Source organism: Mauremys mutica, chromosome 7, assembly GCF_020497125.1.
Source record: "Mauremys mutica isolate MM-2020 ecotype Southern chromosome 7, ASM2049712v1, whole genome shotgun sequence".
NCBI lineage: Eukaryota > Metazoa > Chordata > Testudines > Geoemydidae > Mauremys > Mauremys mutica.
This window is the reverse complement of record NC_059078.1, coordinates 63102332-63120986: the sequence shown is the minus strand read 5'-3', so window position 1 is coordinate 63120986 and position 18655 is coordinate 63102332. Positions and strand designations below refer to the sequence as shown.

The window sequence follows — 18655 nt, the reverse complement described above, 5'->3', positions numbered from 1 at the left end:
AATTGCTCTTGTCAGTTATTTGTTGATAGGCGATTTCCATATAGTCCTCCTGCCTGAGCAGCGCTCAGGGCCCCCAACCCTCCCATTCCACTGATAAATTTCCTTCTCCTTTGTGATTGGGGCAGTGTCACAGGGTCAGTCCAGAATCAGATTCCACTCTAGGAGAAAGAGGACGGCTTGTGCCAGGCAGAGTCATTCATCTGTTTATGCTCCTTCCCCCTGATTCCTTATAGGGCCTTATGGGATGTTAGATAATGAATCCCAGCTGCTGGCTCTAGTGTACAGCAAGACAGGAAGGTGGGACAAGGGCATGGGTGGGACGGCTATTTAGCATCCAGGGTCACATCCAGCACCCAGAACTACTCCAACCCATGAAGCTCAGCAGTGACCCGACAAGCCACACATCCTCTGTAGAGTTGAAAAGTGCTGGATGTGTGCTCCCTATGACCCAGCACTGGGTATGTACCAGCTGGGATCCCAGCCACAGACAGGGGCGCCGGAAGCAGGGACCCCTCATTACCCAAGGCTCTACGGTCTGGGGTTCTAAACCCCAGGTCCTTGGCTAGTACCTCATTATTTTATCCACCAGTTAGGCCTACTCGCCAACCAGAGCTGGGGAATATTCGTTCTTTCTTTCTTTCTTTCTTTCTTTCTGTGAATAGTATTCCTGAAAAATGCATTTTTTGGTCAAATTGAACTATTTGTGAATTTGGGTCCAATTTGGTGAATACTTTTGGCCCAATGACAATGGAGGAAAATATATTTTGGAAAAGCTGGAACATTTTGGTGTGATATTTTTGAAACAAAATGTTTCAAATTTTCATTTCAGAGAGCACTGACAGTGTTGTCTGGGTGTGACTGGATTGCCTGGGTGCACTGACAGCGTGGTTTGCGTGTGGTTGGAGTGTCTGAGTACACTGCAGTGTTCTCAGAGTGTGACTGGACTGTCCGAGTGCAATGACAGCCTTGTTGGGGTGTGACTGGACTGTCAGAGAGCACCGACAGTGTGGGCTGTGTGTGATTGGAGTGTCCGAGTGCACTGATAGCATTATTGGGGTATGACTGGACCATCAGAGGACACTGACAGTGTTGTGGGGTGTGATTGGAATGTCAGAGAGTGCTTAAAGTGTAGTTGGGCTCTGTGTGTTGCCAGGTGAGACTGAAGTGTTGAAGTGCACTCTCAGCATTGTTGGAGTGTGACTGGAGTGCCAGCGAGCACTGACCATGTTGTTGGGTGTGAGTGCAGTATGGGCAGCATTCACGGTATGGTCTGGGTGTGACTGGACTGTCACAGAGCACTGACAGTGTTGTCGTGGTGTGACTGGAATATCAGAGAACACTGACAGCATTCTTGGGGTGTGACCAAGTTGTCACAGATCACTAACAGTGTTGTCGAGTGTGACCGGAATGTCACAGAACACTGACAGTGCTGTTGGGGCATTACTGGAGTGTCACAGAGCACTGACAGTGTTGTCTGGTGTGACTGGGGTGTCAGAGAGCACAGACAGTGTTGCTGGGATGTGAATGGAGTGTTACAGAGCACTGACAGTGTTGTTCGGGTGTAACTGGGCTGTTAGAGTGCCCTGCCCATGTTGTTGGATGTGACTGGAGTGTTGGAGTGGGCTGACAGCATTATCAGGGTGTTGTCAGGGCACGAACAGAGTGTCAGAGCACTTACAGTGTTGCCAGGTGTGACTGGAGTGTGGGGGCACACAGACAGTGTGGTTGGGTGTGAGCAGCATTGACAGTGGGGTGTGGATGTGAAGATGGCAAGGAATGAAGGAGACTTTTCCTTCCCTCAAGATTTCTTTGCTGTTAGGGTTCAGCTGGGGGCAAGTCCTGATGCCACCTGTACTGTCACTCCACATAGCCTTCATTGGTGTTTTTATTTACTTGGCACCAGTCGCCCTAGTATCTGTGCAGGACCAGGGCCCTGATTCAGCAAAGCACTGTACTAGGTGCTTAGCTGTAAGCAGACATGTTACGTTCTTTAGGGATGGACTGAAGCACGTGTTCATGAATTTGGGCCTATGTGAGCAGTGCCTAGCTCCAGGAGAGAAGCTGCTGCCTGTCCCAGAGGCCTAGCTAAGGCTACCCCTGCAGCAAGGCTCAGACGGAGCTGGAGGCTCAGCAGAACCTGCACTAGAGAGGCCAGCCTGCGAGGCCTCCAGCACTGACAGGTGGCAACAGGACAGAGAAGAATCTGCACAGCAGGACTCTGATCTCAGCACTGATAGCAAGTGTCTCAGCCCTGCCATGGGAATAGGTCCAGCCCTAGATGAATCCCTGGACACACTGAAATCCAACTGGACAAGTGAAGCTCCATGGATATGAGCTGGTCGTTTCTGAGCTGAGTGTGTCTGCACTGATGGTCATACCAGCTTCATGACAGCAATTTAAACCTTCATTTGAGTTAAAATGGTGCAGCCTTTGGATGTAGACAATGTCTTCTGGGCACAGACGTGTCTTTCAGCACCAAAGGTTAATATGTGTCTATTTGAGAGCAACTTAAACCAAGCAACTAAGCTCTCTCCTTTTATAGTAGATCTTGGCTTTCAAATCACCCTTTTTAGTCCTGTTATGACAGTTCTGAACAGGGAGGGCAGAGACCAAATCTAAAATTGCTCTGAAATGAGAAGACATGAGGCAAGTCCCTCAGGCTGTCCACAAGTCTTTGCTCAGTGAAGGCAGAACTGCTCGCTGACTGCAGAGCTTTTATGCAAAAAGGAACACACACACACAAAACCAGAGGAAATCAATTTTGCAAGCTACCCCCTGCCTGAGGATTCTACATCTGCTCAACAACAAGGTGCAGGCAGCTGCAGGATCAAACCAGCAACAGAAACCACACTAGAAGAAGCCGAGGGATAATACATTCCAGCTGGCTGACTAGAGGGGCGGGGTTATCACAGACCTGTTTGCTCAGTTCCATGAGGGATTTGCTCTGAATATTGTCAGACCCCTTTTGGGTTGCTTTCTGTAAACATTCTGTTTGCACAGATATTTGGCAAGGAGCTTTCATTTCTGAATGAGCAGTTGTGTGTGCAAATGAGCGTGTTGATGTGTGAACTGGTGTACTTGTGCTGGGAGTGATTCCTGGCCACCCTTACTCTCCCCCTCCCACCGCCACCCACTTCCTTGGGGGGAATGGGATAAGAGGAAAGAGAATGTAAAATCTATTCGAAAGCAAATACATATTTGTTCTCTGTCCACCAGCAAGGAAGGAACCCAGCTATTTTAAAATCTGGGGTCCTCATATGATGATGATGATGATGTTCGTCCATCGTTGTCGATGAAGACCTCAACAACTCATTCTTTCGATAACCGGACTCTGTGCGTCCGAAGATGACTGATCAGTCCGATTCGGGCATGGAACGTCCTGTCACACGTTGGGCAGACATGTGATGGCACTGTCGATGATGTGCAGGCAGCTCTGGACTTGCGCAGCTCACGCTTTCTTTCAGCCTCAGCAGTACGCCTCGCCTCAGAGGTATTACTGCCTATGTGAATGAGGCTGCGCCATGCTGGACGGTTCAGTGCGAGGGTTTCCCATGTGGCGATGTTAATCTCAAAGGACTTCAGAGAGGTCTTCAGCATGTCCTTGAACCACTTCTTTTGTCCTCCATGGGAGCGCTTTCCCTGGGCGAGTTCTCCGTAGAAGAGCTGTTTAGGAATGCACTCGTCTGACAGTCTCACGACATGTCCAGCCCATCTGGTCTGGGCTTTCATCAGCAGTGTGTGAACTGACGGCAGACTGGCTCTGATAAGGACTTCAGTATCGGGCACTTTGTCCTGCCATCTGATTTTTAGAAGCTTTCGCAGACAGGAAGTGTGGAAGTGATTGAGCCTTCGTGCATGACTCCGATAGACAGTCCACGTCTCGCAGGCGTACAGCAGAGTTGGAAGCACCACTGCTCGGTAGACCTTCAGCCTCGTTGGTAGGCTGATCCCTCGACGTTCCCAGACGTTGGAGCGCAATCGGCCAAATGCAGAGCTGGCTTTAGCAATTCTGCACTTTACTTCTTCATCGATTGACACTGCTCGAGAAAGGGTACTGCCCAGGTACGTGAAGTGGTCCACTGCCTGAAGTCTCTGTCCATTTACAGTGATGGACGGTTCTGAGTACAGAGTGTGGGGAGCTGGCTGGTGCATGACCTCAGTCTTCTTGATGTTAATGGTGAGGCCAAGCTGTTGCATGCAGATGAAAACTTGTCCATACTGGCTTGCATTTCTGGCTCTGTACTAGCATTCAGAGCACAATCATCGGCAAAGAGAAAGTCTCGAAGTACAGTTTCCTTCACCTTGGTGATGGCACGCACTCACCTCAGATTGAATAGTTTCCCATCGGTTCTGTACTTCAGGCCTACTCTTTCAGTGCAGTGTTGAAAGGCATCAGTCAGAGTGGCAGAGACTATCATGCTAAACAAAGTGGGTGCTAAAACACACCCTTGCTTGACGCCGTTGGTGACTGGGAAGGCCTCAGATGTTTCACTGTTATCCAGGACACGAGCCATCATACCGTGATGAAATTGATGTACCATTTGTATGAATCGGTCTGGACAGCCGAATTTCGACATGATCCTCCACAGGCCCTGGCGACTGACAGAGTCGAACGCTTTCGTGAGGTCCACAAAAGTTGTGTAGAGTTCACGGTTCTGCTCTTGACATTTCTCCTGTAGCTGACGCGCAGCGAAGATCATGTCAATAGTCCCACGCCCCTTGCGGAAGCCGCACTGTGATTCTGGCAGTAAGCCCTGCTCCAGGTGAGTGATCAGTCGGTTCAACAAAACCCGTGCAAGAACTTTCCCCGCTGTAGAGAGCAGCGAGATTCCACGGTGATTGTCGCATACCTGGCGATTGCCCTTCCTCTTATAGAGGTGCACGATGGACGCGTCTCTAAATTCCTGTGGAATGGATCCCTGCTTCCAGAAGGACTGAAACAGCTCAGTGAGTTTCCGTAGCAGCATTGGTCCACCGACTTTGTACACCTCTGCTGGTATGGCATCTGACCCTGGGGATTTGCCACTTGTCAGCTGGTTGATGGCTTTCTTCACTTCGTCCTCTTCTGGTGAAGCATCCCTGGAGTCATTGACTGCAACCTGGGGCATCTTGTCGATGGCCTCATCATTGATGACTGAAGGGCAGTTGAGAACTGCTTCAAAATGTTCAGCCCATCTCTGGAGAATCTGCGTCTTCTCTGTAAGGAGCACAGTGCCATCAGAGTTCAGGAGGGGAAAGCTCCCAGAAGCCTGTGGACCATAGAGCGTGTTGAGGGCTTCATAGAACTGCTTATAGTCGTTCCTGTCCGCGTACACCTGTATTTCATCTGCTTTGGCGCTCAGCCACAAGTCCCGCATTTTGCGCAGTCGGTTCTGTACTGTTCTGCGAGCGTTGATAAAGGTAGTCTTCTTTGCCGCTGAGGATGGATTGTTCTGATATGCGCGATGCAGGCGGTGCTTCTCAGCAAGTAAGGCCTGGATTTCTGCATCATTTTCATCAAACCAGTCTTGCCGCCTGCGTGTGGAGGGCCCCAATACCTTCGATGCAGCTGTATGGACAGTGTTGTGGAATCGCTCCCAGTCTCTCTCAGCGTCATTCTCAATACGAAGATCAGCAAGCTCGTTCTCTAGGTCTTCTGCTAGATTTTCAGTGATGCGGCTGTTCTTCAGCTTCGACACGTTGATCCTTTTGAGAGCCTTACAGCCTTGTGGTCGTCTCTTCGGCATGATATGGAGCTTCATTTTAGATACTATGAGCCTGTGATCCGTCCAGCAGTCAGCGCCGCACATAGCTTTTGTAACCCTGACATCTTGTCTGTCCCTTCTCCTGATGATGACATAGTCAATCAGATGCCAGTGCTTGGAACAGGGATGCATCCACGAAGTCCTGTTACGGGTAGGGAGGCGGAAGACCGTATTGGTGATCAGAAGGTCATGTGCTGCACAAGTTTCCAGCAGTAACAGACCATTGCTGTTACACTTTCCCACTCCATTTTTCCCGATGACTCCTTCCCAGGCTGCGGCATCGCATCCGACTCTTGCATTAAAATCGCCAAGCAGGATCAGCTTGTCTGTGTGGTGAACTGATGATAGCGGAGCATCTAGTTCTTCGTAGAATTTATCCTTCACATCCTCTGGGTTGGTCATTGCGGGAGCGTATGCACTGATCAAAGTAGCTTGTTTTCCATTTTGAAGCGGAAGCTGCATTGTCATGAGATGATCATTCACACCCTTGGGGGGACTGGCAAGTTTCTGAACAAGATGATTTTTGATGGCGAAGCCAACTCCAGATTCGCGACGCCCATCACCGCTGCGGCCACTCCAGAAGAATGTATAGCCTCCGCCTGACTCGGACAGCTGTCCTTCATTAGCAAGGCGAGTTTCGCTAAGGGCTGCAATGTCAATGTTGTAGCGTGCGAGCTCTCTGGCGACAAGTGCTGTTCTTCTCTCTGGTCTGTCTGCCGTGATGTTATCCAGTAGCATGTGCACATTCCATGTGCCAATGGTGATCAGTGTCACTCTAAGTTTTGTTTTTGTTCGACCGCTTTTATGGGATCCCTGCCAGCCACGGTATGCTGGCCAGGGTAAGGTGAAGCAGGCAATGTTTAGGGCACCTTTTCTAGCCCCCTCCTCATTCTATGGAGGTGAGCAGTGCAATCCTGAATAGGGCTGCTCAGTCGCTCAAGAAGATGCCGAGCTCCACCGCTGCTTCGGTCAGTGAGGAACGACCATTATACCTGAGCCGCCTGTGTGCAGGTCCGCGGCTACAGCTCCCAGTGTATCCACACCTGCTGCTTCGTCGCTCGCCCATCGCCACAGGACTTGATATGATGTGATATGATATGATATGATGTTGAGACTTGCGCGTGAATTGGATTAAAGTGAGGGAGAGTTGCGCAACGTCAACCTCACTCTCTCTTCCCAGTTCCTATCTGTATCCAGTGGCAGGACAAGAGTCGAGACTGCTGGAGATAGGGCAGGGCGCAGTGGATGACCAGGATGCCTATGTGTCTTGTCGTGCTCTTGAGCATTCCACAACGCTTGCTGTCACCGCCTTCCTGACCATTGAACCAGGTTTCCTCAGTCAGCCGGATCCAGCCTTCGCATGCAATGGGTAGACAGGCCCTAACTCACCGAGGGTCTTAGACTCATCGGCTACCCTCCCCTGGTTTAGCCCGCCAGTCGAGACGGTTTCCAGGGTGTGGCCGCTGTCGCATGCTGACAGCTACTTGGAGCCATAGGTGAGAGCTGGGTGTCAAGTGGGGACCAAAGTGGATGAGCTACTCCTAGGAGTACGACTGCTCCCCTATCAGAGGTACTACCCCTCCCTGACAACCCCATACACCCCGGTCCTCATATAGAGCGAAATATAAAGCTATTTTTTGTGCAAAAGAGATCAGGAAAAGATCCAAACTATCCTAACATTTTCTAAATATATTTCTAAAGCTTGTCTACTATGACAAAAATGGATCAGCAAACATTTTTGTGACTGAGACTGCCAAGTTTGTTCATTATTCTCTCCTTCAAACGAGTTTACTGTTTCCAAAGTGCAGAAACACCACCATGTGACTTAGGTAATCAGTCCCACACCCAGAGTAACAAATGAGAAAGAGTCAAAGAGAACAGTTCACGACCCTCTGAAAATGACGCAGTTCAGCTCTTCGGCAGAGGATTGCGGGGAGCGAGCAAGCCCCTCAGAAATCGGGGTCAGCTCATGAACAGTTTGAGAACAAAACAGGGAGGATAAGTTTGCAACGAATAATTCAGAGCTTGATCGTGTCTAAGGACAGAAGTGACCATTAGATCACCTAGCTCCTGCATAACACAGAGCAGAGAACCTCACCCCAGAATCCCTGCACTGACCCCCTCACCTCTGGGTGAGCTAGAGAATATTTTTTAGAAAGACATGTACAATCTTGATTGAAAGACTCCAAGTGATGGGGAATCCACAGTGTCACAGGGTGAGCTCTTATAATGGGTAGTTCCCCTCACTGTTAGAAATGTGCATCTTTTTCCCATTTGCTAGGAATTGCAAAAAGACAGTGGCTAATGGCTCAGCGGCTAATGGCTGGGTGCAGCCAAACTGCACTCACTGCAGGACCCGAGAAAGGCATGGGGAGGGGGAGCAGTTCTAAGCCACTTTTCCACTCTCTCTCAGCCCAGACTGATTTGGTTAAGATGGCAAAGCTGCTCTGAGCAAGCCACTAAAGGCCTCTCCACTGGCCAGGGATGACTGGAGCAAGTTAATGCTCAGAACATGAGACCTGATTAATTTTTGTAACTTTCAGATTACCATAAATGGAAGGAAGGAGCTCTTCAAGTTGATTTGCCATTATTGGCAAAAAAAGAAGCGGTTCAGTGGTATTGATTATTGGCTTTGTTTATTGTGCCAAGAGTTGTGATGAGACAAATGGTTAAAACATCAGCATCCAGCCAGAAATTTCTGGAGTCCATCCACAAACAGCATGCACATGGTTACATAACACACATTAATTCATTTTGTAATGCAAAGTCCCAAAGTAATTTACTACAAAATCCTTATTTTTACTTTGAGCTTGATCATTTTCAGGCATCAATAGGGAGACAAAGAGTACTGACTAGTAGCTGAACCTTTGGAGAAAACCATCTCAGAGGACCTAGTTAAACACAACCATTGGTGGCACCTTAGATGCAATAAGAAGTGCACCTATAAACTGAATTTGGCAAAGTTGGAGAGGAAGAGCATTGAGCGTCAGGAAAAAGTAGAAGATACCGGCACAAGTGCCAGTTGTGGGTGAGACTTGCCTCATACTAGGTCCCATGGCATGAATTTTGAGAACACCTGCTTCCTCCGCAAAAGCCTGAAGGCATCTATAATGAAACTGCTGCCATACACTGTTCAGTGGAGTTTCTCCGTAGTTCCCATGAGTAACCAGCAGTGCCCACAGAGAGGAGCTACTAACCTCCGGATTTTTGCACAAAACACAGGTTTTTCTAGAGTTCTCTGTGAGATGCTACCCAAGACTTCTGCACGATTCTGCTTTTGTGCCTAATGCTGGGGAACAGAATTGCTGTATATCCCTCCGAGATGTGTTCCTATCACTTAGGACATTAAAAGCCACTGCACTGCCAGGTCTCCATGTTCTTTCAGGATGTCACACCACTGGAAGGCTGGCTGGAAAGACCAAATTATCTTACTGAAAGGCATTTGATTCAGCCTCCAAAGTCTCTCTCCTTGCTCTGAAGGTGCATGGAATGGACAGTCATGGATGAGATCATAAATGCACTGGAGATGTTCTTATGGCAAGTTTACCATTTGAAGATCAACAGTATGACACTTGCAAAGCTACACTGGTGGATGTTTTCCAAGAAACAAACAAATGGAAAAGAATTGCCACCAGCAAGGGGTGCATTTATACCTGCTCTCAAGAGGGCAAATTATCAAGCAATGGAATGGCTCTGGGATGACTGATTGCAACCAAACTACCCTTCCCTACTGGACATGGATGGGGCTTGGAGGATGGACTGATCACATCAGTTATGTGTGAAATATGGTGGTTTCCAAATCAATCCTTCAGCTAACCAAATGCTCATGCGCAAAGACCAGATGCTCATCACCCTACAAATGTTTGACCTGCAGCCTGCCTTGCATGGAAATATACAAGTTCGGCTCAGATGAGGACCAGTATGAGTGTTTAGCAGTGGTGCCCTAGCCAGAGACAACACAACACTGATGATGACTTTGGTGAACACACATTTTCAGTCCTACATGTCAAGGCTAATTACTCAAGGATTACCAAAGAGCAGTGTCTTTTTTTGAGAAGCAACACATCCCTGTGTTAAAGCACGATTAAATAAATGTTGATTTTAAACATTTTCTCAAATGCATATCTACATAACTGTTCTAGGATGTTATGTTTGGTACCACTGTGTTCGTGGGAGAAAGGGCTTTCACATGATACCCAGCTGGACCCATTTCCAATGACATTGTATTGTCAACATTTCCACCAACTGGAGGACCTGGCACTGGGAGCCAGAAGGTCTGGGGGGAAGGAGTGAGTTTCCCCTGCCACACCGCAGAGGGTGACACCACTGAAATGATGATTGTGTCGATTTTTACTGTTCTAAGGACACCTCCCTGAGCTTCCTCTCACTAACTTGCCCATGGGATGCGGTTTTACTACATTGTGTTCCCAGGCTGCTCCGGAAAAGCCTCCTTGAAATGAACCTTGGCTTCAGCCACTGAGCCTGAGCCCATGTGGAGAACAGCTCTGCTTTCCCAGCTCCCTGCAGCAGGCTGTGGTCTGAATGCAGCGGGAGGCAAATCCAGTTCAGATCAATGCTCTGCATTTATCAGACGCATTTAAACAGTCACCCGTACCTGGCCCCTGGCAGTGAGAGCCAGCTCTGTGCCAGCACTGGGGGGCGGGCTGGCACGCTGCAGGAGCCACTCTCAGGCTGAAAGCTGCCTGCTGGTGATCCTGATGAAGATACTGCATAACCTGTGGGGCACTCACCCCTTCCTTCCTGCTTAGAGCTGGCTTCCTAGTCAGCTGCACTAGCAGTGATGGCAGCCTTCTGCTGCTGCTGGATAGCCCAGACAGGGGCGCTTGGAGGGCAGGGCTTCGACGTGTGGGCACATTCTGCCCTCAGCTCCTCACAGCACAAATCAGCGCCGAAACCCTGCTTCCCCTGTGCGCACGGATCTCCACTGGGAGCGCTGGAAGCCGGGCAGAGTTCTGTCTTAAAAGCATTTGAATGGGGCTGGATTCTGATTTCACCTGCCCCACTGAGGCCAAGGATTGTGCAGGAGGGTGAGGGAGAACACAGAGCCTTGCTCCTAATAATAGAATATTCTGTAGGTGTAACAAGCATTAGCCAGGGCTGCACGGTGTCACATAGTGCGGTGCTGGCCAGCGAGTGCAGTAGCTGCTGTGGGAGGTCTTAGCACCATTTGATCTTCTTTATGTATTCATTTGTCTGGACTGATCTCAGCTTTGCCCAGGCAAAGGTCCAGGCACAGATACAAAACCTACTAAACTATCCAGAAACGAGGCAACTAGGCCAAGGACCACACGAAAGCCCCTCTGCAAGGCTACTCCTCTGTGCTCAGGCTCTCGTGCGTGCCCACCCCCACCCAGCAGAGGTGAGCTGTGCAGAGAGCCCTGGGGGGCTGCGCAGTGCCACAGGGAAGCAACCGGCACTGCTGAGAACACTTCGCTGAAGAGGCCAGCTCTAGGCTTAGACCTGGGATCCACCAGCCAACTGCCAGTGCCATGGCATGATGACAGGACGGGGCGCCCGGCCGCTGGGCCGCTGGAGACAATCTGGCACCTAGAGCAGGTTCCAGAGTCCTGAGGCAATGGGCTGCCTGCAAGAATCCAGCCCGATCACCGGGGGCACGGACGTAAGTGGCAGACCATGGCCAAGGGCTCAGTTCTGCACATATGTGTAGCATTCACCCCACTGATGCCTGTGGGCTCCTCCACTGGCACCCCCGGAGAGGGCCAGTGGGTGCACACTGGCTGTCTGGCAGTGGGCGCACCACACTAGTCTGTGCAGCACCCAGCACACTTTGAATACAGTACCACTGAAATGCATTCCACCGTCACTCCTGTGTCTCAGGATATGAGTGTGACCGTCCCTTGCTCTTTTAGCAACCAGCTCCTGGGGGAATCAGGATTCATGTGTAACTAAGGCCAGAGAGCTATGTTTAATGATGATCGCAGTTATTGATTGAAAACATTCAATGCCACCACGGAAGTAACGGCCAGGCAGTTCCCTCCCTGGGGTTTCCAGATGTGGGGCACCGGTGCTGAAATCACAGCTCATTACAAAGATTCCAGCAGTAACTCCCCATTCACTGGCGCTAACTGTATGGTGCCCATGCTCATACTCAAAGTACTTCATTAGGCGCCCATCCATCACCTCTAAATCTTGGGGTATTAATCTGTTCGTGCAGAGCAGGGCAATCTGTTAATGATGCATCCCTGTGTGGCTGGCCCTCCCCAGCCAGAGAGGAGAGACTGATTTCCTTATCAACCATACAAGGCGGTGCAGTCCCCGGGGCAGCTTAGCAATGACACCCCCCCAAGCAACCACCCTCTGACAATGGTTGGCTGACATTTCCAAAGAACATGGCTCATCCCCCCCATTAGCACCCCCAAAGAGAAGCAGCTATGTACAATGGGAAATCACCCCTTCTGTTTCAGAGCAAGTTTGGGTGCATCCACTCGCATGCACTGCTGTATGCTTTCTCTCCATGCACACCCCACTAGATTTTGCTCTCTAGTGCAAATCTGGAATAACTCCACTGAAGTTGCAGATTTAAGGCCTGCAGCAAGCCTTATGGTCATGTCGTATGGGCTCCTGCATAGCACAAGCCAGAGAATTTCACCCAGTGATTCCTGCATCCAGCCTATATCTTGTGGTTGAGCTAGAGCATTTCTTTCAGGAAGAGAACCCAGTAGAACTATCCTGGGTTTACCCCTGTGAAACTGAAAGCAAAATCCCACCCATCCACTTCTGACTTCAGTGGGGCTCCCCAGAGCATTAGTCAGGACAGAAATGGGCTCTGGTACATTGCGTCTGTGAACTCTCCAGTAGCTGTCATTGCTGGGCTAAACCTGGGAGAAATTCAGGTGCTGATTTGACTCTGAGAAAGGACTGTTGGGACCTGCCTTATTTATTATTATAGCTAGTCCCAACGATCAGTTAGAAACCATGGACCAAATCCTCAGCTGCTGAAATGCCCACAGCCCATTGATTTCAATGGAGCGATGATGATTTCCAACTTCTGAGGATCAGCCTCCATGTTTGCAGTGAGTTGAGCTGGTCTGAGGGTCCAGGTGGGTTTTCCCATCACTTCTGGCAGAACACTGGACAGGCTCCCAGGGCCCGATTTTTACAGGTGTTTCGGTGCCTGTCTGCGTCTTCAGGTGCCCAAACGACCTTTGGGAATTTCGCCCCCAAGGTACATCTACACTGCAGTTAACAACCCGCGGCTGGCCTGTGCCAGTTGACTCGGGCTAAGGGGCTGTTCAATTGCAGTGTAGCTGTTTGGGCTCAGACTAGAGTCCAGGCTCTAGGACCCTGCCAGGCGGGAGGGTCCTGGGGTTCAGGCTGCAGCCCTAGCTGGAACATCTACACCACAATTAAACAGCCCCTTCGCCCAACTCAGCTGGCCCAATCTAGTAGCCAGATATGTCCCATAATGACAGGGCTGGATTTACACCTTCCGTACCCCTAGGCACAGCATCTTCAGCGCCCCCCATGCCTACAGCTGACTTTTGTGTCTTCCGTAAAAAATGAAAGGAAAAGAAATATAACCTGGGAAGGCACGAGACCCTCCGCCATGCACTGCACTCCCAGCCCAAGTCGGAGCACAGCCCACCCACCCCAGGCAAGGGACAAGGGGCAGGGACTGTACCACACCCCACAGTGAGTGGTCCCCAGGTGTCTTCTGTCCCTCCTGCAGCCTGGCGCAGCAGCTGTGTCCCAACTCTGCCCATGCAAGTGAATGGTGTTCCAGCCACACCCCTCCCCGGCACAGGGCGGAGGCAGTGGGGCGGTCGAGATTGGGAAGGTGCTGTAATGCTCCCTGCACCTTCAGCAGCTGCCCCGCCCGGCCGTGGCTCACAGTGTCCCCAGGTGGGCTGGCTCAGACACTTACCCTGTTTCAGCCCCAAACGCTGGGCGGACATAGAGTTTCCAGGTGTCCGGTTTTCAACAGGAATGCCCGATCGAAAAGGGACCCTGGAGGCTCCGGGCCATTAAAAGTCTGGTCAGCAGCACAGCAGGGACCAGGGCTAAGGCAGGCTCCCTACCTGCCCTGGCTCTGCACTGATCCCGGCAGTGGCCTCCAGATCCCTGTGGCCACTATGTGCCTGGGCATCTAGGAAGGCTTTGACCGCTGCCCCCACCCCTAGTGCTGGCTCCACAGCTCCCATTGGTGGGGGCAAGGATAGCGAGCACCATGGAGAGCCGCCTGGGCGCGCCTCTGCCTAGGAGCTGCAAGGACCTGGCTGCTGCTTCCTGGGAGCCGCAGTAAGCACTGCTGGGACCTTGCACCTCGCACCCTGTCCCATACCCCAACCCCCTGACCCAGCCCGGAGTCCCCTTCCACACCTAAACTCCCTCCCAGAGCCCTCATCCCCCCAACACCCCAACACTCTGCCCCAGCCCTGAGCCCCCTCCTGTACTCCAAACCCCTCATCCCCAGCCCCACCCCAGAGCCCACACCCCCAGCAGGAGCCCTCACCCCCCAACACACCCAAACCCCTTGCCCCAGCCCAGAGCCCCCTCCTGCACCCCAAACCCCACATCCCTGGTCTCACCCCAGAGCTGCACTCCCAGCCGGTGTCCTCACCCCTCTTGCCCCCCAACTCCCTGCCCCAGCCCGGTGAAAGTGAGTGAGGATGGGGGAGAGTGACAGAGGGAGGGGGGATGGAGTGAGCAGGGGTGGGGCCTTGGAGAAGGGGCGGGGCAGCGGAAGGGCCTCAGGGAAGGGGTGGGAACTGGGGCGGGGGTGTTTGGTTTTGTGCAATTAGAAAGTTGGCCCATGCCAGGAGGCCGCCTGCCCACAAGGGAGCTGTATGTAGTCACTTTTAACTTTTAGGCGCCCCTAGAATGCCGGCACCCCGAGGCATGGGCCTACTGTGCCTAATTGGAAATCCTGCCCTGCATATTCATTTATATATGAGGAACTGGGGGGGTCAGTAATCAGGCCAAAGCCAGAGAGAGAGACAGAGGCAGGATTGGCTGTAGCGTGTAAGCTGTGTGGTCTCATATAGACTGCCTTGCTTCCCTTCATATCTCTCGCCGCTCGGCTGGCACAACCGGCTTCTCTGGGTGCAGGCGCCCAGCAGCAGCAAAGTCCGCGGGTCAGGGCAGCAGAGCCCTCGTCCAGGCGAGGGGACGTGAGTGGTGAGCAAAGGTGACAGTGGCCAGGCAGGGGTACAGTTCCAGATAAAATGCCACACCACTGCTGGTTTTTGCCAGTTAAGGCTCGCTAGCAACATTAGTAATGCAGCAGTGCAGACAGCTGATTGCAACGGGCTGGGAACCCCCCGGAAGGGAGAGCAGAGGAGGACGTGCCCTGGGAAACTGGCATTCTCTAGGGCACTGCCATGCTTTCCAGCCAATTCAAAGCTGCCCTGGCTGATATTCTTGGCTATTCTACAAGCCCTCCTCCCTGGGGAAAGCCACAGGTGGGTTTCAAAGGAGTTACACCTGGGATGAAATTGGTCCAATAGTAACTTTCCTTAGAAAGGAGCCCAGCATGATCAGTTGCTTTGGCATCAGGCAAGTCTGCTCCCTAACTGTCCCAGCAGGCAAGGCCTGGCCCAGGGGCATCCTTTCCATCATGACAGGCATCAGCCACTGTGCATGGAACATGCTTGTGAATAATTCTGGCTGTGCTGGCTCCCAGGCAACAGGGGGCCTGGCGTGTCCAGGTATCTGATTGGCCAGCCAGCACAGGCCGCTCAGAGGTGAGCAGTGATGCACCGTTATCCAACACACCCTGGATCATGGAGCCTCCGGCCAGGCCAAAATCTCATGAATACATTAAAGGTTTGTATCCACCTGTATGTGACATCTGTCCTCTGGAAGACATACAGGCTGTGCTCTCTAAAACACATGGGAAACACTTACTGGCCCACTTCCAATGCTGAGCCAGTGAGAATGGGCACAGAACACGACTGCTGGGGGACCCCGAGAGCAGCGGTTATAATGCTAGAGTTCCATGCACCTGCGATAATGCTGGCTGCACAATGCTTGCTTGTTTTTTCCCAGTTGATGCGACCAAAGCACTTGTCCAAACCTAACACGATGGCTGTGAAGGAACAGAACAGAGACAGAGTTCCTGGCAACCTTGCTTTGGGCTGGCAGCCTGGGCTAGACACCCCTCATACTGACTCCTTTGTGAGTGACTGGGTGGAAACAAGCTGGATCTGCTGCTTCGGCCCAACGTCCTACATCAGCTGTGTGAGTAAGGCCCAGCCCCACGCCCATGACGCAAACGAGGCTTGGGTTATTTCTGAGACCCACCACACTAGTGAAAGGAGGGGCAGGGAAGCAAAGCGCCTAAAAATAGGAATCACGGTTTGCTGATAACGACATGAAGCGATGAAAATGCTCTCCAGCCTTAGCCGTTCTGGTGCGGGGGACAGAGCACCAGTGGCTGTTATTGCAGAGGGGAAGAGGTAGAAGTCGAGAGAAGTGAATGCCTTTTCCTGCGCAAACACACAAAGCCCATGTCGGCATTCTGCATTTCATCAGCTAGGCGTACAGAGCCTGAGTGAGCCACACACACACCAGCGCATGCCGCAGTCCTGCATCCCAGAACCATTAAACGGGGGAGGGGTTGAACCTTTGGCTAAGAAGGAGCAAATAGCATCAATTTCATTGCCTGTAGCAAAGTGGCTGCTGCTCAGAGGTGCAGTCTGCCATGGATAGCAGAAATACCAGCCAGACGGTGTCTCGGTGTAGACTGCCACTGACAAGGAAAATCCAGGTTCATTTGATCAATTTCCAGCATCCCCAGCTCTTTGTGTCTCTGAGCTCTGCAAGGGCGGAGGCTGAGAGCACAGTGTGTAGGACACCCATGCACAGAGAAGTTTGACAGAGCATGTTTATAATCCCATGGAGTGGCACTGTGAAAACACCAGCCAGGACAGTAGAAAGAGAGAGCAAATATTCTGCTGTGGGCTATTTCCAAACCTTCTTGTGTCCCCGTGTGTTGTTGCAATAGCAGCTTGCTTTTGGAGAAAGGCAATTCCCTTCAATCCTTGCGAGGCAATGGTGCCGCAGTTCCTCCAAACTTCACCTATCGAACCCTTGGATGTGTCAACATCATTCCCCAGCCCTGAGCCTATGCTGCCCGGGCTGCTGCCTCCCTCCCAGCCCTGAAACCCAGCCACACACCACTCCTGTCTCCTCCGGCTAGATGCAAAGGCAAAGGACAGAGAAAGCCACCGGGGTACCAGGCTAGTCCCCATCTATGTAATTAACATGCAACTGACACAGCGCCCCGGCTCCGCAGGGACCATTCCCGCCAGCCCCGCCGGCCTGCTAGGAAGGATTCAGAAATCACTTACGTGGTGGAAAACGCTGCTGTTCTCCCTGCAAGGATTCTGCCTGTAAATGCTCTGCTGGGGTGAAGGCAGGCTGGCTGGTTAAGACTGGTTACCTAGGTGATGTATTCCAGGGCTGTGGGAAGAATTCGAAAGCTTCAAGGAGCAGCCTGGCGCTTTAAGAGCACAGCTGCTCACAGCCCCTGCTGGCTCCCTGCCAGCTGAGGACCTGAAGCATGAGGCCCTTGAAAGCCCCAAACAGCTGTCGCTCCCAGGTGTGACTGGTCTCCTGCATCATTCAGGGGCAGGTACAGGGACCCCAAGGCTGTCCCTAGGGCTGGATGCTACCTTCTTGCCCTTCCCTGCAGGGTTCTGGTAGCTCTGACTGACGACCGGGCAGCTCCGACCAGGAGGGCCGGGTACAAAGTGCCACCCTCGTCCCTGTGCACCCCTGGCACAGGCAAGTGCAGCCTGCCCTCTCCTGGACAGGGCTGGGCAGGAGCTGGGCTGTTCCACTGCAGGGCCTGAATGACAGTTCTGTGCACCTGCTCAGCCTGGGTCCAGGGAGGCTGCGGGTGGCATCATGCTTCCAGAGGGTGGCAACATGAGTCCTCACTGCCCGGCAGCACCAACCTGGGGCCTTCACTGTGCCCTCTGGCCCTTTGTGCTTATGCTGCTCCCTGGTCCCCTTCTCTTCCCCCGACCTCGCAAAGGGCCTCAGCACAGGAGCAGCCCCGCTCACTGGTTGCTGGTAGCTGAGTGCACAATCCACTGCCTTGCTGAACTGGGGTCCTACTGCAGCGCAGCTTCCCAGGGAGCTGACTGTGCACCTGGGGCCCACTGAGATGGGCCTCATTGGTCCTGGGATGGAGGGATTGACCCCGCTGTGTGACTGGGGCCAGGACATACAGCTCTGTCTCTTCCCAGCGCGCTGTGTGTCACCCCTTTATTCCCAGGGCTCAGAAGAAAATTGAACCTATGCCAGAAATGGGGCAAATGAAGCCCCCTGGGGGGTCTCAATCAGGGGCTGAACTGGGGGCTGCAGTGCAACCAGACCTCCCTGGAAGCAGTAGTTGGGGCCGGACTTGGCAACCTTAACAATGTTTTTAACATAGTTCTTTGGGGGGAATTTCCTAGATTTGTAAAATAAAACTAAACTGAACCCCCCAAGAAATTCCATCATGTGTGATGGCCTCATCCCCCTCTCACTGCCCCTCTCTGTGCTATCCAAGGGGTTCACACCCAGCTCTTCATCACCCCAGCACACACTGCTACCTCTTGAGCCAAAGAGTAACCCTACTCACCATTCACAGAGCTGGAAGCAAGGCAGAGAGTAGGGCTGGGAGAGCTTCCAGCCCTCAGCAGAGCTCACTGAATGGATGCTGCTAACCTTAGCATCATCTAGCTAGCAATATGTCTGACAGCGCTTAGATGGGGTGGCTCACTAAAATGCCTGCTTTAGCTCAGTCATTAGTGCTCGGATGGGATGCAGGTGTCCATGGGTGGGGCCTTCTGGCCTGTCCTAGCAAGGAGGTGAGACTTTGGGTACGTCTTTACTACCGGCCGTATCGGCAGGTAGCAATCGATTTCTCAGGGATCGAT

The 18655-nt window shown here is 52.0% G+C and overlaps 1 protein-coding gene across 3 annotated transcripts in view; it reads right to left on the bottom strand.

Moving 5' to 3' along the window:
* Positions 1-18447, bottom strand: part of CALY (calcyon neuron specific vesicular protein) — a 41711-nt gene extending 23264 nt beyond the window's left edge. The window contains exons 1-2 of one of the 3 annotated variants that reach the window (XM_045024674.1): positions 18358-18447; positions 17078-17189 (exon numbers count right to left, since the gene is read on the bottom strand). The gene's annotated coding sequence lies outside the window, so the exon portion shown is untranslated. Of the gene's footprint in view, positions 1-17077; positions 17412-18357 lie in introns of those variants that run through there. The other 2 variants (XM_045024675.1, XM_045024673.1) reach the window with 2 other exon arrangements.
* Between the last annotated feature and the right edge of the window lie 208 nt (positions 18448-18655).